Source organism: Mchenga conophoros, linkage group LG10, assembly GCF_057382185.1.
Source record: "Mchenga conophoros isolate Kocher_MC1m ecotype Shallow Benthic linkage group LG10, M_conophoros_male_GT1.1, whole genome shotgun sequence".
NCBI lineage: Eukaryota > Metazoa > Chordata > Actinopteri > Cichliformes > Cichlidae > Mchenga > Mchenga conophoros.
In genome coordinates this window covers 3,839,492-3,846,530 of record NC_140535.1, presented here as the reverse complement: position 1 = coordinate 3,846,530, position 7,039 = coordinate 3,839,492, and positions in this window count along the sequence as shown.

The following is a 7,039-nucleotide window of genomic DNA, read 5'->3' as shown; positions in this document are numbered from 1 at the left end:
TTACGGTGGAATTATTCATTTTAAATAATTTGCAGCTCTTTTTCGTATCCTTTGCCAGATGAACAGACAGGTTGAAGAGCTCTTCAGTCCTCGGCATGATGACACCAGACACTTCAAAATCAAAGAGGACATCACTGCCAGAGGTTTGAATATGTCACGTTTCTAACTCAAAGAAAGCTGTACACACTGGAAACTAATCTAAAAGTCACTATTTAAATAATATGGATGATTTAAAAAATCATGTAAAGTTGTTGAATACTGTGTGCCATGTGTTAGTGTACCATCTTCACTGATTTGTTTCAAAGAGGATCAAATGTTTATTTATTAAAATACAAAAAAAGTGAACAATCCATTCAAAATTTCATTTAGTGTTGTTAATTTTTTACATCATCTAGTGTTAATACGTATTTATTAGTAACAGTCAATTACATCTTAATCAATAATATTCAGTGACTGGCAAATAGTTGGCTTATAAAATAACTTTTCAGTAATTATCCAAATGATGTTCAGTATATGATACTTGGGACAGCTCGGTGACACAGTGCCATGCTGTCTTGAAGCAAGAACGCCCTGGGTTCATCATACAACATTCAGCATCATTAAAAAAGTCCTGGAAGTCTGTGGAGTTTGCATGTTCTCCCCCTTGCATGTGTGGGTTCTGTCCAGGTAGTCCGCCTACTCCAACTTCCTTTAGCTGAAAACAGTGGAAGAGCCGTTTTGCCGACCATCCAAAGGTCCAGCACCCTCAGCAGCTACAGCCTCCACTTCACAATCACCGCAGCACATGTCCAGCTAAATCGCTGCACATGCTGGTAGGCAAGAAGTGAAGCAGCTCATGGTGGTGAGAAGTGACCGTCAAGGGAGAGCAGATGCAACCTGACCACCACCGGCACACTTTAGTGCCGGAGGTTTTCGTAAAGCTTTTATTTTGGTATTTCCGTTGACCCGTTCAATAAATTTGCACGTTAGCTAAATATTTAGTTTCCTGTAACATTTAACATTTAGATTTAAATATTATATTTAGATTTAACATTTAACATTTAATATGGTGTTTTAAATATAAGAAGTTACAAACATTTTAGTAAATGTTAAGAAAAATGACTCGAAAAAAACATGTTTTTATAAGGTTTTGAGCTAAATGTGGAAAAATGTTGCCGTTGATTTCAGCGTGTTTCTGTTTACAAACGGTGCCCCATAGCTGTCTCACCCCTGTAGAGGCTGGGATAGGTGTGTGAATTTGATAAGTGGAAGAGAATGGATGGATAGCTAACACTAGCATTTGCCTGCATGCATGACATTCGAAAAGTTTCAACGATTCATTAGTCAAAAACTGACAAGATTCTTCAAGGCTAAATAGAGCTATTAAAAGCTGTTTCTTACTGTCATTGTATTGACACCATATAGAAAATGATTTATGAGGATTTTAAATATCAAATTACTTTGGACTTTTGACCTCTTTTTCAATTCAATTCAATTCAGTTTTATTTATATAGTGCTAAATCACAACAACAGTCGCCTCAAGGTGCTTTATATTGCACAGTGGATCATACAATAATAGATACAGAGAAAAACCCAACAATCATATGACCCCCTATGAGCAAGCACTTTGGTGACCGTGGGAAGGAAAAACTCCCTTTTAACAGGAAGAAACCTCCAGCAGAACCAGGCTCAGGGAGGGGCGGGGCCATCTGCTGCGACTGGTTGGGGAGAGAGAAGGAAGACAGGATAAAGACATGCTGTGGAAGAGAGACAGAGGTTAATAACAGATATGATTCAATGCAGAGAGGTCTATTAACACATAGTGAGTGAGAAAGGTGACTGGAAAGGAAAACCTCAATGCATCATGGGAATCCCCGACAGCCTACGTCTATTGCAGCATAACTAAGGGAGGATTCAGGATCACCTGGTCCAGCCCTAACTATATGCTTTAGCAAAAAGAAAGGTTTTAAGCCTAATCTTAAAAGTAGAGATAGTGTCTGTCTCCTGAATCCAAAGAAGGAAGAAGGAAGCTTTCAAAATCAAACTCAGGTCATATTTTGTCATATTATAATTTGCATCCAAATATCATGCCACATTTGACCTCTGACCTCACTTTAACATTTTACATCGCATTTCTTTCAAGATGACCCCAAAACATGTCCTATCTTTAAAGAAAGGGTTGTCAAGAAAAAGAGAATGAACTGCCAAGTTAGTCATGCTACGCTTTTTATTGCCCCACAAACTTCCGACATTACATCTAAAAAGAACAGATGAAACAAAAATGAAACAAAATTAATATATAAAAAAATTAAATAATTGCCCCTTAAAAGTAAACACTACCCAGCGAGTGAGCTGCTGTGGCGGAGGTTTGAGCTCTCTGAGTGCTTCTTGTTTCTGAAGTACACGGTCATATTTCGAATCCTGAAATCCCACCATGTTGTTTCCTACCTTGGTGTTAGCATCACTGCTTATCCACTATTTTTTGCCGAAATAATATTTGTGAAGTTATTTGATAAATATTTGAGATCCAGTTGCACGCAGACGTTAAATAAAGACTGTTTCTGGTGGGGAACCAAATCAGCTGCTAAAGCTGAAGTAGTTCACCGGTGGTGAGTTGACAAGCCTCATCATGTTGATTGTCTGTAACAGTTGTGTTACTCCCAGAGGACTGAATGAGTTTGAAAGTTAGCTCAATTAGCGAAGCAATGCCATAAGGCCTCACAGTCAGCTGTCTGTCATAAACACTGCATGGACTGACAGCTAGACTGGGTTATATTAAGACATGCAGCAACATCTGCTTAAACAGTATGAGATGTCAGAAGTAGTTCCTTTATTGGCTTTTTCTCCTACTGATTTGCAGACATAAAAATCATTAAAAGTGCAAAAAAAAAGAAGATTTTTTTCACTGAAAGCAGAAAATTCCACAGGAAGAAGAAACTGAAGATGCAGCCAGACTGCAGATGCTGTTGCACTCAGTCCGGTCACACAGACACGACCAGGCTTGTTACTTGACCAGCACAGACAGTGGGACGAGACAGTACTGACAGCTCATGAGGGATCTCAAAGGACATGCAATGTCACTGTCAGTAAGGCTTCAGTGTAGTCACAAAGTACGGCGAGGAAAGAAGAGTTTCTGTGACAATAAAAAGAGTTAATGCATAAAACCCCAAATACTGAAGCCACAAAAGCCTTGTAGTCAACACGGGAAGCAGTGCCCTTTCTACTTCTACATGTGGCACAGCATTCAGCAATAGTAACTATTATATCCTTAAATATATTATACTTTCAAATAACACTTTACACACATATTTTCAACTCTATATTTTGTACAAGAAGCTGATCCTGATATCAGTTATAGCTCATATGTAGGTGTGCTGTGGTATCTGCACCAAGATGTTAGAAACAGATCCTTTAAGTCCTTTAAGTTGCAAGGCGGGGTCTCCATGGACCAAACTTGTTTGTCCAGCACATCACACAGATGCTCAATTGGACTGAGATCTTTGGAATTTGGAGGCCAAGTCAACACCTCAAACTCACTGTTACCAAACCATTCCTGAGCCATTTTTGCTTTGTAGGGGAGAAAATTATCTTGCTGAAAGAGGCCACAGTTATCAGGGAGGTGACTGATGGTCTGATTAAAGTGGTCTTCCACTTGGATCAGTTTTCAGTTAAATTTGGAAACTACATCACATCATGGTTATTTAACAGGATGACGACGTGTGTTTAGGATCTATGGCTACGTTCACTCTGCAGGCAAAAGCACATCAAATCTGACTTTTTTTTGACCCTATGCGACCCATATCCGATCATGGTATGACAGTATGAACGGCACAAATCCGATATTTTCAAATCCGATCTGGGTCACTTTCATGTGTGGTGCTGAATCCGAAACATATCCGATGTTTTAGAACGCGACTGCTGTTTGAACGGTCATGTCGCATTAAATCCGTCTTTTACGTCACTGACACGACAGACGCCAATTATCAGCGCCGGAAAAGCGCCCGATAAGACATCGCGAACGCTTCTTGGCCATCCAGTGTAGATGTTAGTGAAACTGTTGGGAAGACAATGTTGGAGAAACGTGAACATTTTATTCGTACTGTATAATCTGCAGCTATCCTTTGAAGCACCGCTCCTCTAAAACAGCAATAAGGATAATTATTAATTCAATTCAATTCAATTCAATTTTATTTATATAGCGCCAAATCACAACAAAAGTCACCTCAAGGCACTTCATAGATACAGAGAAAAACCCAACAATCATATGACCCCCTATGAGCAAGCACTTTGGCGACAGTGGGAAGGAAAAACTCCCTTTTAACAGGAAGAAACCTCCGGCAGAACCAGGCTCAGGGAGGGGCGGGGCCATCTGCTACGACCGGTTGGGGTGAGAGAAGGAAGACAGGATAAAGACATGCTGTGGAAGAGAGACAGAGGTTAATAACAGATATGATTCAATGCAGAGAGGTCTGTTAACACATAGTGAGTGAGAAAGGTGACTGGAAAGGAAAAACTCAATGCATCATGGGAATCCCCCGGCAGTTTTAAGCCTAATCTTAAAAGTAGAGATAGTGTCTGTCTCCTGAATCCAAACTGGAAGCTGGTTCCACAGAAGAGGGGCCTGAAAACTGAAGGCTCTGCCTCCCATTCTACTTTTAAATACTCTAGGAACAACAAGTAGGCCTGCAGAGCGAGAGCGAAGTGCTCTAATAGGGTGATATGGTACTACAAGGTCATTAAGATAAGATGGGGCCTGATTATTTAAGACCTTGTATGTGAGGAGCAGGATTTTGAATTCAATTCTGGATTTAACAGGAAGCCAATGAAGGGAAGCCAAAACAGGAGAAATCTGCTCTCTCTTTCTAGTCCCTGTCAGTACTCTTGCTGCAGCATTTTGGATTAGCAGAAGGCTTTTCAGTGAGTTTTTTGGACATCCTGATAATAATGAATTACAGTCGTCCAGCCTGGAAGTAATAAATGCATGAACTAGTTTTTCAGCGTCACTCTGAGACAGGATATTTCTAATTTTAGAGATGTTGCACAAATGGAAGAACGCAGTCTTACATATTTGTTTAATATGTGCGTTGAAGGACATATCCTGGTCAAAAATGATTCCAAGGTTCCTCACAGCGTTACTGGAGGCCAAGGTAATGCCATCCAGAGTAAGAATCTGGTTAGATACCATATTTCTAAGATTTTCAGGGCCGAGTACAATAACCTCAGTTTTATCTGAATTAAGAAGCAGAAAGTTAGCGGCCATCCAGGTCTTTATGTCTTTAAGACGTTCCTGCAGTTTAACTAATTGGTGTGTGTTATCTGGCTTCATGGACAGATAGAGCTGGGTGTCATCTGCATAGCAGTGAAAATGTATGCTATGTCTTCTAATGATGCTGCCTAAGGGAAGCATGTATAATGTAAACAGAATTGGTCCTAGCACTGAACCCTGTGGAACTCCATAATTGACCTTATTGTGTGAAGAGGACTCTCCATTTACAAACTGGAGTCTATTAGATAAATATGATACAAACCACTGCAGTGCAGTACCTGTAATACCTACAGCATGTTCTAATCGCTCTAATAGGATATTATGGTCGACAGTATCGAACGCTGCACTGAGGTCTAGCAGGACAAGCACAGAGATGAGTCCACTGTCAGAGGCCATAAGAAGATCATTTGCAACCTTCACTAAAGCTGTTTCTGTGCTGTGATGAGCTCTGAAACCTGACTGAAACTCTTCAAATAAACCATTCCTCTGCAGATGATCTGTTAGCTGTTTGACAACTACTCTTTCAAGGATTTTTGATATGAAAGGAAGGTTGGAGATTGGCATGTAATTAGCTAACACTGCTGGGTCTAGAGATGGCTTTTTGAGTAAAGGTTTAACTACAGCTAGCTTGAAGGCCTGTGGTACATAGCCGATTATTAGAGATAGGTTGATCATATTTAAGATCGAAGAATTAATTAATGGCAGGACTTCTTTGAGCAGTTTTGTAGGAATGGGGTCTAAAAGACACGTTGATGGTTTGGAGGAAGTAATTATTGAAGTTAACTCAGAAAGATCAATTGGAGAAAAAGAGTAACTTAACATCAATGGTACTAAGAGTAGCTGTAGATAATATTACATCTGTGGGATGATTATGGGTAATTTTTTCTCTAATGATAAAAATTTTATTCGTGAAGAAGTTCATGAAGTCATTACTAGTTAACGTTAAAGGGATTGTTGGCTCAAAAGAGCTCTGACTCTTTGTCAGCCTGGCTACAGTGCTGAAGAGAAACCTGGGGTTGTTCTTATTTTCTTCAATCAGTGACGAATAGTAAGATGTTCTGGCTTTGCGGAGGGCTTTCTTATAAAGCAGCAAACTATTTCTCCAGGCTAAATGATGATCCTCTAGATTTGTGACACGCCATTTCCTCTCCAGATTACGAGTCATCTGCTTTAGGCTACGTGTTTGAGAATTATACCACGGAGTCAGGTACTTCTGATTAGAGACCTTAGTTTTCACTGGAGCTACAGTATCCAGAGTCGTACGTAGTGAGGAGGTGAAATTATTAACAAGATAATCGACCTCTGTTGGAGTAGCATTCAGATAGCTGCTCTGCTCTATGTTGGTACAGGGCATTGAAGATGATAACAGTGGGTGGATTATATTCTTAAACTTAGTTACAGCGCTTTCAGAAAGACATCTACTGCGATAAAGTCTACTCCCCACTGCCGTGTAATCAATTATTGTAAATGTAAATGTTATCAGGAAATGATCAGACAGGAGAGGGTTTTCAGGAAACACTGTTAAATGTTCAGTTTCTATGCCATATGTTAAAACAAGATCTAGAGTGTGATTAAAGTGGTGGGTGGGTTCTTAGGCCATATGTAAATAACAAAATAACTTTATAACTTAAAGCAAAATTGTGAAACGTAAAGTCCGAAGTCTTTATATTAAGGGCCACCAGTCAAACAATACTGTTCGGTCTGGGTCTAAATAGAGCTCGTTGCGTGTGACGTCTTCTTTTGCGCATGCGGGCTTTGAGGGTTCACACTAGAGCGCGTTTGCTGTCACATTTT